Here is a 16,626-nt window from a genome sequence, read left to right as displayed (position 1 = left end):
TGGATACCATGTCAGACATTAGTTCGCTTCCTGTCAGCCATGTGCCACACAATGAAAAAGACATACAGCCATGTTTTAAAGGCAGTGAGTAACTCGGTGATTAACACGTACGGATGTAAAGTGTGCAAGATTGATGTGGGTTTTTCCAAACAGTTTACCTGGTCTTTTGTGATAGCTGGTATATCAGAACCTATTTTGGGTACTGATTTTCTGGCACATTTCGAGTTGGCGCTCAACTTACACGGAAAACGTTTGTTAAATCTGACAGAAAACAGTTCAATATCAAGCACTAACGGGCATACAACTTGTGAGAAGCTACAGGCAATTGGCAACTCTGTAGCAAAAGAGATACATGACAAAGAGAAGAATCGGAGATGTTCTGACAGACAAAAGAAGTTGAACATAGAACGGTTCACTATATTCACACCATGCCAGGACAACCAGTTTCACAATGAGCACGTAGAATCACATCAGAGAGATTGACAGAAACAAAGGTGTTATTCGAGGAAATGTTACAGTTGGCAATAATTCGCTGTTCAGACAGTCCGTGGTCTTCACCCCTACACTTAGTACATAAGAAAGATGGCTCATGGAGACCGTGTGGGGATTACCACGCATTAAACTCAAGAACTATTCCAGATAGATACCCAGTACCCAATATACAGGACTTCACATGTGCTTTGGCCAGTGCGAAAATTTTAGCGTCTTCAATTGCAAGAAAGCATACAACCAGGTATCGGTGGCTCCAAGAGATGTTCAGAAGACAGCAGTGATTACACCATTTGGATTATTCGAGTTTTTATTTATGCCTTTTGGCCTTAAGAATGCAGCACAGACTTGGCAGTGTTTTATCAACGAGGTGATAAAGGGATTAACATTTTGCTTTGCTTATCTTGATGACATCTTTGTTTTCTCTCCGGATAGTCAAACACATGAACAGCATCTGTGTCGACTTCGCAAGCGTCTATTTGACTACGGAGTCATTTTAAACGAAAATAAATGCGTCATGGGCAAGAACCAAGTCACTTTCCTTGGCCATACTGTGTTATCAGAAGGTATATTGCCTCTGACAGAGAAGATCGCGGCGATACAGGCCCTTCCGAAGCCGACAAACTACCAAGAGATATGACGGTACATGGAAGTAATAAATTTTTATAGACGTCACCTGCCAGCAATGACTACGGTGCAAGCACCACTCACTGATGCACTCAAGGGACGCGACGCCAAAGGTCAATGAACAATTAAGTGGACACAAGAAATGGACAAAGCATTTAATGATCTTCAAGCAAGCCGCAGCAAAGCAGTGTTGCTTGCTCACCCAGTTCACTATGCACAGGTAGCTATTGTTGTAGATGCGAGCCAGTCAGCAATAGGGGCAGCGCTGCGCCAGCATGTAGAAGGGCAATGGCACCACTACTGTTTTTCTCTAAAAAGTTACAGACTCCACAACAGAAGTGGACTGTGTATGACAGAATTGTTTGCGATCTACGAAGCAATTAGATACTTCCGCCCACAAATAGAGGCTAGAGCAGTGACTGTGTTTACAGACCACAAATCCATAACATCGGCTTTTAAAAACACCAGTGATAAGTGCTCACCAGGACAGTTCCGATATATTGAGTTCGTAAGTCAGTTCCCGACAGATATACACCATTTAAGAGGCGCAGAAAATTTAGTGGCTGACTATTTTTCACGTATTTGCAGGATTTCAGGAATTATAGACTATGATAAACTTGCAGTGGAACACACCAAGGATGCAGAGCTACAACAGCTGTTACACGACCCGTCTACAGGTCTGAAGTTCAAGCAAATTCTGGTGCCTAATTCCAAGCGGAAGCTGTGGTGCAACTTTTCTCAAGGCAGACCAAGACCATTCATTTCAGAAATACTGCGCAAGACAGCATTCGACAGAGTCCACACACTATCGCACCCAGGAGCCAACACTAAAATCAAGCTGCTAACAGACCGCTTTGTGTGGCCTTCTATGAAGAGACGAGCGCCTTTGGGTACGTTCCTGCATTCCTTGTCAACAAAGTAAAGTAGGACGACATGTGCGTGCTGGTATTGGAGATTTCCAAGGTACCTCTGCTAGATTCGCACACGTTCACGTGGACCTGGTTGGACCTCTCCCACAGTCAGGGGGTTACAGATATTTGTTTACGGCCATAGATAGATGCACAAGATGGGCAGAAGCAACTCCAATAGTGGATATTTCAGCCGAAACTACTGCGAAGACGTTTCTGTGTACATAGGTTGCCCGTTTTGGATGCCCCTTCGTGTCACAACTGACCAAGGACGTCAGTTCGAATCTACGTTGTTCCTCGAGCTATCCAAAATGTGCGGTTTCCAACGCCACCACACAACTATCACCCTGCCAGTAATGGTATGGTCGAACGATGGCACAGAACACTCAAAGCAGCATTGATGTGTCATCAAAAGAGATGGACGACAGCATTACCATTAGTGTTTTTAGGCCTGCGGACAGCTCACAAACCCGATATTGGTGCATCAGTTGCCGAGATGGTTTACCGCGAGCTGCTACGGATTCCTGCAGATTATTTAGTACCAACCTCACTACCTGGATCAGAGGGCCTCACACACTGGGTGCAGCAGCTAAAACGTCACTGCACAAATATACGTTGCCTGCCACCTTCTCGCCATGGCAACTGTAAGGTGTTTGTACACAAAGACTTATACAATTGCTCTCACATAATGCTGCGAACACTCAGGCAAATCGCCTTTACAACCACCATATATGGGCCATATCAGGTGTTGAATGGAAATAAGCATACCATGGACATAATGTACAATGGTGTTCCGACAAAGGTGTCGATTGAACGTGTCAAGCCAGCATGGGTTTTACCCTCTCCGAGCTCTGACACCACGCCTGTGCATCAACACATGATGGACGCAGAGCATACCGAAACACCGCTCAGTACATCGCCCGAGACAAGTGAACCACCACCACAAACAACATCACTGCCCCCGAGACACCTGATGCACACCAGAGCTGGACGTCGAATAAAATTCAAGTATCATCAAGATATCCCTGGGGCTCCGCACTTTATGAGGGGGGAGGGGGGGGGGGCTGTGTGGCAGTGATATTTTTCATGTCTGGTGCAAAGAGATATCAAAAGTGCGCGAGAGGTTTTTTTTGGTCATGTGTTGTTTTTTATCTTTGCCGTGAGACTACAGAGTCTCCTAGTTTTAGTTTCTTCTCATTATGAGTTTTTGTGAATAAATTTTTTTTGTTAACCCATTACACTGGACGGCTATGCAATTATTTGTTGTAGGCAAGTCGCTTACAGTCTAATCTGTTCACAACCAGCTATTCCCAGAATCCTGTCAGCCACACTCACTCATTATGTGACCATGTCAAACAGATTCACAGAAGAGGGGGAGAAAAAAATCAAGAGTTACATTTTATAAACCAAACTTCACAAAACAACTGCACAAGCATAAATGAAAACAGTATATGTACTTCACTAATATTTTACTTTTTAATAACATGTTATGAGAGAAGAACACAGCAAGGAAGGAAAAATGTTAAGAGACTTCAGCATCCCATCAAAAACCTATTGTGTTTGATAAATACCTACTAACACAAAAAAGAAAGATATGCACCACGAAGGAATTATCTGAATGGGGCAGAAATTGGTAGATGTGATGTACATGTACAGACAAACAGATGATTACAATTTCAGAAAAAAATTGGATGATTTATTCAAGAGAAAAAGCTTCACAAATTGACCAAGTCAGTAACATGTTGCTCCAAAAAAATGGCTCTGAGCACTATGGGACTTAACATCTATGGTCATCAGTCCCCTAGAACTTAGAACTACTTAAACCTAACTAACCTAAGGACATCACACACATCCACGCCCGAGGCAGGATTCGAACCTGCGACCGTAGCAGTCACGCGGCTTCGGACTGAGCGCCTAGAACCGCTAGCCCACCGCGGCCGGCATGTTGTTCCACCTCTGACCCTTAAGTGAACAGTTATTTGGCGTGGCACTGATTGATAGAAGTGTTGGATGTTGAGCCAAATTCTGTCCAACTGGCACATTATATCATCAAAATCCCAGGCTGGCTAGTGGAGCCTTCCCATCAAGCTCCAATGTTCTTAACTGGGGAGACATCTGGTGAACTTACTGGCCAAGGTAGGATATGGCAAGCATGATGACAAGCAGCAGAAACTCTTACCATGTGTGGGAGGAAATTTTGTTGTTCAAACGTAAGTACAGGAAGTCTTGCAATCACGGGCAACAAAATGGGGTGTACACTATCTTTGACCCACTGCAGTGCTGTAAGCATGCTACGAATGAAACCCAAAGGTCTCCGTATATGGAAAGGAACGGCACCCCAGGCAAGCATTCCTGGCTGTCAGGCCATATGGCAGTTATCAGGTCGGCATCCCACCGCTGTCCATATCTCCAGACATGTCTTCAGCCTGGAATCTCATTGACTGGAGTGGCACTGTTTTCATTGATAAGCTCAACTTCAAACCAAGCTCCAATTTCCAGCGAAGAAATGCTTGGAGACACCAAGACAGTGGTGGTCTGGGGTACCATTTCTTTTTGTAGCAGGACTTTTTTGGTTGTCATCTTCTGGTACCCTTACAGCATGATATTTTGTTGCCCCTCATAGCAAGTTACCCTGGGTTTTCATTTCAGGTACATATCACCTACCTGCACACAGCAAGAGTTTCTACTGCTTGTCTTCATGCTTACCGAACTCTACCTCAGCCAGGAAGGTCACCGGATGTCTCCCTAATTAAGAGTATTTGGAGCATTCTGGACAAGGACCTACAGACAGCCCAGTATTTTGACAAGCTAACCACCTGGACAGAATCTGGCACAATATCCCTCACGGGGGTATTCAACATCTCTATCAATATATGATAAGGCAAATATAACTTGTTGCAACACATTATTGACTTTCTCAATTTGTGAACCCCTTTCTCGTATTTCGGTTTCTTTTGAATAATTCCTTCTTGGTGCGCCTCTCTCTCTCTCTCTCTCTCTCTCTCTCTCTCTCTCTCTCTCTCTCTCTCTCTCGTTGGGGAGGGGTTCAGTAATCTATAAGCATTCACAACCTTCGGGTTGGTTTGAACAACACAGTGCTCAAATTTCCTGGCACATAACAATTGCGTGCCAGACCAGGACTCTTAACCTGTGACATCTGCCGTTTCCAGGATAGTTCTCTACCAACTGAGCTGTCTAGCCACAATTCCCCACCTCCTTTCCAGGACTGCTAGTGCCATAGGGTATACAGGAGATCTTCTGTGATGGTGGGGTACGAGTCATGCTTTGCTAGCTCAGTCAGTACAGAACTTGCCCATGAAAGGAGAAAGTCCCAGGTTCAGACCCAGTCTTGACACAATTTTGATAAACAATGAAGTTTCAAATTAGTGCACACTCCAAAGTGCATGGTCCTGATGGAGATGGTATGCCCACCCCTTCCTCTGACCTTTGAACAGACTTGGGCAGCTACAGAGGGATCTACTATTTAATTTACCTTCTGAACCACAGCGCAACTTGTCATTTTTCACAAGGCATAGTCCATATCAATTCATGCACACTAGGAAAAAAATCTTACCTTCATACTCTCTGATGTTATTGAATTTAGTGTATGTTAAAATAAAGGACTAAGTAAGTAACACATGTTTTTTGTTTTCTCCAAAAAAAAAAAGTTTCGTGATACACCCATCCAAAGATGACATTGTGCATACCATTTTGATTATGCAAATTTGGAAAAAAAATTAAAATGCTGCATCGCTGGAACAGTTCTGTCAAAGTTCGTTTACTAGAGTGTTCTGAACTCTTTTTTATAATTTATGGATTTTTTTTCCAAAATGCCAACCCATAAATTTTGATTTTTTCTGTTTATTAGTACCATACTGTTCTACATTCCCTGAAAAGGAGAGCTTTCACTTTTACATTGAACAGATTTTATAAACAACTAAAATTTTTGCCATACATAAAACCTGTTTTACTACCAAATTATCACATAACAGGCTCATAAAAATGAAAACCTAGCCTTATTTAATATAATTTTAGTTTTGAAAGATGAGTAAGAGACTCATTTTCCAAGCATTTTAAATGGTTCCAAAATGTATGAACAGTCCATAGACTTAAACGTTTCAATTTATACAACTTCCGTGCACTCTGTTTTGTACTGAAATTAGCCAGTCAATGAACTAAAAATGTGTTCCACTGCTTCAGTATCTTCCTTTGATATAGAGTGATGCCTTCCTGTTGAACCAATAGGAACTGGTGTACTTACAATTTTCAAAACATTGTTAACAGGAAGCAAAACATTGTGAACAGGAAGTGAGCACCGATGGCATTGTTGCTGTCCTTCAGCTGGAAACCTATAACCCGAAGTTGGTCCATGTGGTAGTGCGCGCGCAATTATCTTTCAAATAAAAGAAACTAACAAAATATCTAGAACTGTTACAGAGATACAGCATTTTAAAAAATTTTCCGAAATTCGCATCTTCAAAATGGTGTTTGTTGTGTCTTCTTTGGAGGCCTGCATCTCAGCGCAGGAATTTTTTTGGAGAAAAAAAAAACATGTTTCTTACTCACTCCTGAATTTTAACATATGCTAAATTCAATAACATCCAAGACTATGAAGGTAATCCCCCTGCCTGAAGCGATACGGATTATGCCACAACATATCATGGTCTTGGGTGAAAGCACTGATAAGACACAAAAATCTTTGTTTATATTCTGAAACTAGCCACCTGAGCCATACAATAGAACAACACTATGTAAAATCTAAGTATCCACTAGGCAAGAGTAAAAATGTGCAATTATTTGAAAAGGAACCAGATGAGTCTTAATTTGGGTAGGACATAAAATAGATCTGGTAATGATGAGCTGTAATTTAATACACCCACACCAACTACTCTTAATATCTTATTTAATGTGGCATAGTCCACAGTTAAGGAAACTAAAGCAAAATACATATGTAAACAACATCCCAAATTGAAGCTTCAAATACTAACAAAGAGAGAGAGGGGCTGGCCAGTACTTACCTCAGCTCAGTACAGCCGATAGATACACATAAAACAGAACCGAAAATTTACGTTCCTAGCTTTCGGAACGAATGTTCCCTCATCAGGGAGGAGAGAGGGGAAAGAAAGGGAAGAAGGGAAAGGGGATTCAGTTACTCACAACCCAGGTTATGAAGCAACAGGGAAAGGAAAATAGGGAGGGTAGCAAGGATGGAGGCATGGTTGTCAGAGGGAAGCCAAAGATATTCTACTATAAGTACTGTGCCAGCTTCAAACCAAAGAGGATGCATACAGAAGTAAAGAGGTATATAGTATAAAGGTAAACACAACTATGTAGGATGAAAAGATGCGTGAATGGCTAAAGAGGAAAGGGAAAGAGGAGAAGGCTGAAGAGTAAATGGGAGTGAGGTTGTTTAACATAGGTTCAGTCCAGGGGGATGGCGGGATGAAAGGATGTGTTGGAGTGCAAGTTCCCATCTCCGCAGTCCAGAGGGACTGGTGTTGGGTGGGAGAAGCCAAATGGCACATACGGTGTAGCAGGTTCCTAGGTCCCTAGAATTATGCTGGAGGGCATGCTCCGCTACTGGGTATTGGGCATCTCCTAGGCGGACAGTTCGTCTGTGTCCGTTCATGCGCTCAGTCAGTTTAGTTGTTGTCATGCCGATGTAAAAGGCTGTGCAGTGCAGGCATGTCAGTTGATAAATGACATGTGTAGTTTTACACGTGGCCCTGCCTTGAATTGTGTATGTTTTACCAGTAGCGGGGCTGGAGTAGGTGGTTGTGGGGCGATGCATGGGGCAGGTTTTGCAGCGGGGTCAGTTACAGGGGTAGGAACCGCTGGGTAGAGAAGGTAGTCTGGGAATATTGTAGGGTTTAACAAGGATGTTACGGAGGTTAGGGGGGCCACGAAAGGCAACTCTGGGTGGTGTGGGGAGAATTTTGTCAAGGGATGATCTCATTTCAGGGGTTGACTTGAGAAAGTCATATCCCTGGCGGAGTAATTTGTTGATGTTTTCGAGGCCAGGATAATATTGGGTGACAAGGGGGATGCTTCTGTGTGGTCTGGGGGTAGGAACATTGTTGTTGGACGGGGAGGAATGTATTGCTCGGGAAATCTGTTTGTGGACAAGGTCTGCAGGTTAGTTGCGGGAGAGGAAAGCACTGGTCAGGTTATTGATGTAATTGTTGAGAGATTCGTCACTGGAGCAGATATGTTTGCCACGAATACCTAGGCTGTAGGGAAGGGAGCGTTTGATGTGGAAAGGATGGCAGCTATCAAAGTGAAGGTACTGTTGTTTGTTTGTGGGTTTGATATGGACAGAGGTGTGGATGTGAGCTTCAACAAGAGGAAGGTCAACATCCAGGAAGGTGACTTGGGTTTTGGAGAAGGACCAGGTGAAAATCTTTCTGTACATCATGAATAATTAGTTTCCATTCTATTTGTTGGTGCCATTGGTAGCATTTTGAAGTATGGATAACATGGCTATGGATGCCCATGAAAGGGCATTACAATTTGCTAATCAGAGCTTATATCTTACAAATTCAAATTTACTGTTTTGCAGATTTTGTAATTATCAGATTGGATCAAAAAGAAATATAATGTCAAGGAACACTTCAAATGAGAGGCATCCTGTCACCAGCAATTTTTTTTTAAAAAAGCTGCTGCTTCTCAAGACAATTATTTGTTAAAAGCCAAGAGACAAAAGAAGAAAAGGAAGACTATAAAAAAGAAACTGCTGAAGTTTTTGCAATAGTAAATGTTCCACTCAAGAAGCTCTTTTGATACAGAAAAATCATTTATGTCCTTTAATTATTATTTTATATCAAATCATTGCACCTCCCCCAAATTCAATTTAACCTTTAGGTGTGGCAACCTTTTAAATTTATACAAGGCGATTCCATAATGATATAACAAACTTTCAGGGATGATGGAGAGGGATAAATGTATCAATGTAAGGTAAGGACCTTGGTCCGGAAATGACAGACTAAAGCAATAAGCAAAAACTGTTGCAATCTCTGACAGTGCAATCCATGTACCAGTGTTGTTGCTAAGATTGTAGGATAGGCAACTTTCAGAGGTAGTAGTATGGACCAACACATGAAAGAAATGCACAGTAAATATGGGCTCTAAACTGCGTACCTTTGAACTATGGACACATTTTCGCTAGAAGAGATGGGTTTTACAGTAGCATAGATGAAAGGGTGCTCATAGTCCTAAGTTATGCATTTAAGAGCCCATATTTAACTATTTTTTTTCTTGTTTTGGTCCACATCTGAAGTTACCTACCCCACAGTCTTAGCAACAACAGCACTGGTACACATATTCCACTGTCGGAAGTAAGAGAACTTTTGACTCATTTCTGGATCAGGGTCTCTGACCTCAAGTTGATAGTACCCCTAAAAGTTGGTATCATCACAGAATCATCCAGTATGTCATATCTTTTACACCAATGTCAATTTTGATAATAACAGATGCTACAGTTTCAGATCCCCAGTTACTGAGAACAAAGCAGGATGTGTAGCTGCAACATACACTGAGTAAAACCACACAAGAGATGTCAGCCGGAAAATCAGCAATAGGTACCAGTAACTTCAATGTTACAGTTGGCAAAGAGAATCTACTATTTGTGCTTCATATCATATCTGATCAGCAGAAACTATTTGCCACAGTAAGCTGATTCCCTCCCCCCTTCAGGCACCAAAGGCTAAGAATCACTAAGATTACACTTTGAAATGCAACACACTGTCTTTAACCCTTTTAGTGCCAGACATTTTCTCAAAAGGTTATGTTAAAAGTGCCATGCGATTTTACAGAAAATGCAGACCTCTGCCATACTTGCAATAAATTCTAAACTAATGCATAAGAAGTGTAATTTTTTTAATTTTTAGGGAATGCTGCTAGCTACAGTTATATGTGCAATACACATTGTCAAAGAACATATTTTCAGAGGAAAAAATTATTTTCATGATGGGGTTTATCGAAAAAAATTAAAACTTTGCTTTCAATGTACTCTGAGACCCATCAAATTATGATACACTCAGAAATTTCAGGTATATATGGAATCTCTGTAGTTTCCTTAACAAAAACATCATAAAGGAATACAAAAAAATTTACTACACTAAGGAAAAAACAAAAAAAAATATCACAAAAAAATTGTTTTGCTCTGAACATGTTCTCAGTTCTTCAGTCATAAATCACTGACAAATGTGAGGTTGCAGTAATGAAAATTACTTGCACACATGCTGACCAACACATGAAGGATGCAGTCCTTTCTTGCAACAAACACATACTGTTCATGAGCGCCGCTTCTTATCCTTCGTAGAACAAACACTGCAGTAGCGTTCCTTTCTCCCCGGGAGCATCTCTACGCCATATACTGTTGGAGCAGGTACATTTATATCTATTGCACTTTGGTTGCAGTCCTTGTCTGAAACCACTGCTGAGAGTGTTTGCAAATGACTATGCTGTTAAACTTCAGCCGTGTCAATGGTTTGTCATTGGGGTTTAGGCTTTCCTTATACAAAACATATGCATTCAGCAACATCCTAGCAATTATTCTAAACACTACCTTCTTCCACATCTTGACTGTCCTCCTCTCATCTAAATAGCAATATCCCATCATATCAGATGAGTCAATGCCACCCATATACTTATTATATTCAAAAATCACACCTGGTTTCTTGACCAACTGTCTATTGCGAATTGTCTTTTCTGATGATGTAGCAGAGGATGATGTACTCACAAGGAGGACTGGGTTTCTCTGTGATTTCTTCTGTATGAAGCCACAGAGAAGTATAAAAGATTTCCTGAAAAACCTTAGCTGACCTACAGCATAATTCTACAGAAGACCACATGGCAGGAATTTTCTGTTTCTTCTAATTGTTCCCGTTAGATAAGTGTCAACTGAATACAGCTTTTCTGCCAGAGGAATAGATGTAAAAAAGTTATCACAAAACACATGGTAACCTTTTTGCATGTAGCTCCCAAGAGCTAGTAGTTTCATGACGACTACATATCCCAGGCCATTCTCTTTTATTTCATTTTTGTCATCATCACTTTTTGTACCACGGTATGCATAAAACCCTAGGCAGTAATTTACTACAGAATCGCATAGCATCCAAAATTTGACTCCGCACCTGTGATGATGTTTAATGGGGAGGTACTGGATTAGCTGTGAGTGTGCCTTTGTCCCAACAAGACTTTCATCAACACTCAGTTGCTGGTGTGGAGTGTAGTAGCGACGGAAAACATTGTTGGCAATATCAACCAACACTTGAAATTTGGTTGTTGGATCATACAATGGGTGACCAGGAGGGTGAAATTTCGAATTTTCTACAAAATTTAAGAACCGCAGCCATAACTGAAACCTGTTGCGTGAGACCATTTGCGAAAACCACGGTGTCAACAGGTTCGCATCAGTTGACCAATAACTAAAAATGGTCGGTTTTTTTTATCAGTCCCATATTCAAAATCACTGCTATAAAAGCCCTCATTTCTACTACAGTTGTTGGTTGCCACTGTTTGATTCTCGAATTTGGCGGTAAATGCGTTGACTGAACCACCTGCCAAGCGTATCTGTTGGTCTCAGTCACCATAATCTTAAGAAACTGCTGCAAAACCAACAAATTGAAAAAAAAAAAAAAAAAAAAATCTATTGGTGTGGCGTTTGCTGGTATATGTTTAGGGCCTGGCAGTTCCGCATACACAAAGCTTGGTGGGGACGGATAATCTGATGCCTCATCCCTTATTTCAACAAAAGTATTTCCACTGCAATTCCATTGTGTTTGATCATCGTCGTCGTTTGCTGACGCACAATCGTCACTTGAAGAAGGAAACGACGAGTCCTCTGCTCCACCGGAAATCTCACAATCTGATTCACTTTCTGCAAATCCTGCAAATTCATCTTCACTTTCACCACTTATATTATTGCCTAAATCACTCTTATCGAACTGCAACTTCTTACTTGACGACACCATGCTGCCGCGAAATATTAGGAAAATAAAACAATACCAGAGAAGTTTATTTTACTCGAAATATCGCACTGACAATCGAAAAGAAGATTGATATGCTGTGCCTTCGACCTTCCTTCTGCGTCTTGGCTAGGAAATACTAACAACTTTGCCTTCAAGCGCGGAAAAAATGAACGAGAAGGGCATCACGATCAGATCGTTACTAGCATTTTTCACCGAAAATCTTCATCATGATCAGATCGTATTTGGCACTAAAAGGGTTAAACATTGGTTTAAAAACAGACATTGCTGTATTTCCCTGCGTGATCAGTAACTGCCATGGACAATCTGAGCATCCAATGCAAGTGAACAATGTCCCAATTACAAAAACCAAAAGAGACATTATATGGCTGTCTGTTTATGGAATACCCTATTTTGTCACAGATCAGAATAGAACTGCTGATTCAGTCAATGCCAACATGATTGTATACCAAATTTATGAGATAAATGAAACTGTCAAGCAGTACTGACACTATTGTTAAAGCACCAAAATACCACTGTCGTCATAATTCAATCAGTCTCTTAAGTCTGAGGTGATATATATATATATTCAAGATGTGTATGGTACACGGAAAGGAAAAAAATTTCCCAGATTTCCTGGTTGAAAACATCCAGGTGAAAATACACCTTTTCCCAGGTCAAAGTACATTTTTTCCATGTTAAGTGACAATATACTTTCCAGAGCAATAAAACTTATCAATCCTTTGAATGGTAAAGATTTTGTACACCAGAGTAGAACTTCATGGCATTTTAGGCACCATAAAGCAACATGTTTGCATGGATACATGTATACTGCATATTTTTATATAACAAAAGTATAAATACGAATTCCACCAAATACAGCACAATAGCTTTTGAAGCACTGAACTCCAAGATTGCGCTGTATGATGTGCTTTTGTCAGCCAATCACAGCTCATCACGTAACCTTATCAAGGCATGACAGCATATATTCAGAGCGCGACTCGTGACAGTCAGCCCACAGCAACATCACCATTAACTATCACGAACACATAACTTGGAAAAGTGAATGGTTTAAACTAATATATGTACAGTATAGTTACAAGGAAAGCTAACTTCTCACATATATCACTGGTATTTTTTAACATGAGTCACCCTTTAAGATATATACAAATTTGCAACTAAAATTTTAAATAATGGCAGAAATTGCTGGACTTCTGGTGCCAAAATTTTTCTACTTGGTTGGTCCTCAAAAGCATTAAACTTTGAAAGTAACGCTTCTCAAACTGCCATTCACAATATTTTCCTGCGACCTGTAAGAAACATTAACAGTTATGACGTCACGCTCATCGAAAGCAGTTTGTTGTTACGAAGTGTTGTGTAGTCTTCGTCCTAAAGGCTTTGACACATTTTTGCTGCTGGCAATCGTTCATGTGTGCACGGTGTTTTGTTGTAAATGGCACATTTTCTTTGCAATTGAAATTTCATTTTGGTGTTATTATCTCATTCATGTTTTATTGCTGCTGTATTATTCTGCAGTAGTGGGCTAAAGTAAACTTCTTTGTTAGAGTATCAGTTATTACCAGTCAAAGCTACAAAAATTTAATTGAAGACTAAAACAATGAAAAATTCCCAAAATTCTATAAAGTTCCTGAGTTTTTCCCAGATTTCCCGGGGCATATATACACCCTGAAATTGCTGATAAGAACAACACGGTTTAGAACTGAAGACGCTGAGATACTTGTACCAGAGGCAACAGACAGCATTCCAACATCCATCTGCATGGGCAACTTTAACCGACACAACAAAACTAACGATATTTCATAATCCCCCCTTCCTATGCACAACATATTGTGCTGCTCACCCACCTTCATTTAAGCACAGTGTTCAAATCAACGGTGTGCATATTACAACAGGAGGGACACAATACTGAGACAAGAGGAATTGAACAATAAGTTATGTGATATTATGAACAATTCAAGAAATTCTAACTTTATGAAAATTGCTCAGCTTATGTCACAAAGAACTTGACATTTGGGCTAACAAAGAATCTCTGAGAAGGGTAAGGCATGGTGTGATCAGAGAACAGACTGAATGAGGATATCATTCTCGGGATATTCTGAGAAAATGGACGAGATGAATTTCCTTAATTCCTGTGAAATGGCCTCGGATTTTGAAACACTACAATGGCTTTGTGTGTAAGGCACCAGTTTAGTACAGAGATGTGATCAATCTCAGTCTGAAGTCAATTTTGTTTTAATTCTAATTTTTTCTTTACTCTTGCTCTGGTTTCACTATCAATAACAGTTTTCAGTACCTTGGTTCCAAAATATATGACAAAGAAAGAAAAATTATTTAATACGCAGAAAGCACATAATAAGTTATCAATTTAAAAAAAAATTGTAAATTTTTATTTAATGACTGATACCGTATTTACTCGAATCTTAGCCGCACTTTATTTCCGGTTTTTGTAATGCAAAAAACTGGCTGCGGCTTAGAATAGAGTGCAAAGTAAGCGGAAATTCTGAAAAATATTGGTAGGTGCCGCCACAACTAACTTCTGCGTCGAATATATGTAGCGCTACACAGGCACGCTTTGCAGGCACAAATCTCTGCGTCAGTATATAAATTAAAAAAATAAAAAACGGTGGAAGACTAGCTTTTTCTCCGCCCCGAGTTGCGACCACCGCATTTTCATACATTATCCAACGAAATAAATACAAATTCCGTATTGTTCATCTTCGAATGTAGCAGCATTTCAATGTACTACGAAAATCCGACTGGCAAGACTGTTTGGGATGTTTGTCAATATGGCCAACTCTACGTTCTGAATTTTTTCCTACCTGTGAGAAGAGATGGTTGCTAATAGGAACTTCCGTGAATTGTGAATCACATGCAGTATTCTCTTCACCATAAGAATAATACGAATATAAACATTTTGCCACGTATTCTTTCGTGTTTGCTGCTATCTCATTTAAATCCTGTCTGCCTAATAAACTACGAAACTAGAGTGAGACAATAGCAAATGCGAAAGAATATACATCTCATGTCATGAAACTCGTATTGTTCTTATGCCTAACAGTGATACAGTCAGAAAAGAACCACGGCAATTGACTAGATTTTAAATCTAAGATGACTAATTTCTGTGCAGAATGTAATGTATTAAAGAGGCGTCTGCAAAGATTTTCAAACAGCGAAAAATTTTCGCTAAGCTCTCGTTCAGAACATCTTCTATCACACGCAGTCTATTATTTGGTTCTTGTTGATCATTATCAAAGAAGGTAGCAGTGTAAGTAACAACAAATAACAATCTCTTGCCGTTGTTTCCCTAATGAGACGATTTCCCCCCCCTCTCTCTCTCCTTTTTATTGTAAGCGGCTGTAGCGTGCGCAAAAGCAAGCCATGCCGAGAGCAGCGACAGGCCGTAAACACTCATTATCAGAATGCGACAAACAATGCATGACACAGTACAGTAATGCATTTTCAGCTTCAAGTGACGTAAACACCTATAACAAAGAGAACGGCACTTATCACATCAAAGAAAAATAAGCAATCAATTCAAACCAGACAAAGCACATGAAAAAGGAAGGGTACCCGTATAAATACGGACGGAGCACCTGACGCAAAGCAATGGCTACCTGGTACAGCTTAACTGCTAAGCTTACGACTCGAACCAAACTACTATAGCTGTATCGTCATTCATTCGACCTAAATTGTGTCTCTTATTATAATGGACCAGCTTTGTTTCAATTTGGAGGTGCGGCCTTGAATTTCGAGTCTCAAATTTCAGGTGCGGCTTAGATTCGAGTAAATATGGTAGTCATCATGGAAGTACTGGTAAGAAATTGTTTGAGCACCACAAACATTGTATGAATGACATCTTTTCACAGTTGCGTTTAAGTTTCAATATGAATGCCTACCAGAGTAAATGGTTTTAGTGTGAGGCAGCTGGAATCTGAAAGTACACCACTACTCAAGTCAGCCTGTTCTCTGATCATTTTCCACTCCCTTGACCCACGTCTTCCTCATGTGAAAAAAATTATTCTGTCAATGAAATTGTTTTCAGAATGTGCCAGAGAAAGAAGTTATATATGAATAAGAAGACAGTTTCAAAAAGGCAAGCTATATTAGATCTTTAGGATGTACCCACTGGGTTACTTAGATGATATGTGGATTCACATATTCTGTGAGAAAATGCTGGTTGGTTGGTTGATAGTGTCCAAGGAGCATTATTACAAGTGTTGGTCTACGTTTGTTATTCTATGCATGGCATTGGTGTATAGATGAATAGTGTGTGAAAGAGCTCCACTTGTAAAAATACTGAAGTGTTCACTATTACTACCTCCCTTTCCTGTTTCTCAAGTGTCAATACAATAGGTCTTTCATGGGCAGAAAGTCTTCAGTTTCCTTTGCAGGTAATATATTCTTATTAATTCCGTAACAATACTAACACATTCTTGTAATAGAGTGCTGCAACTCTTTAAGACAATCATTTCGCACACACAAAATTTTCTTCTCTAACTAGGCAACACAGTGCACAACAAAAAGGCCACTGTTTTACAAGTACCTTTTTAAATCTGCACCAACAGTTAGTGTTTACCACTGCTTGAGCAGCAAATCTATGAGAGACTCTACAT

At 40.3% G+C, this 16,626-nt stretch overlaps 1 protein-coding gene across 7 annotated transcripts in view; it reads right to left on the bottom strand.

The window, feature by feature from the left end:
• Nucleotides 1-16,626, bottom strand: part of LOC126184696 (homeotic protein female sterile-like) — a 263,983-nt gene that overhangs the window by 176,205 nt on the left and 71,152 nt on the right. The gene's annotated exons all lie outside the window — the stretch shown is intronic.

Source organism: Schistocerca cancellata, chromosome 4 (genome assembly GCF_023864275.1).
Source record: "Schistocerca cancellata isolate TAMUIC-IGC-003103 chromosome 4, iqSchCanc2.1, whole genome shotgun sequence".
Classification (NCBI taxonomy): Eukaryota; Metazoa; Arthropoda; class Insecta; order Orthoptera; family Acrididae; genus Schistocerca; species Schistocerca cancellata.
The sequence above is the reverse complement of the archived record's forward strand: the minus strand, read 5'-3'. Positions and strand labels throughout refer to the sequence as shown.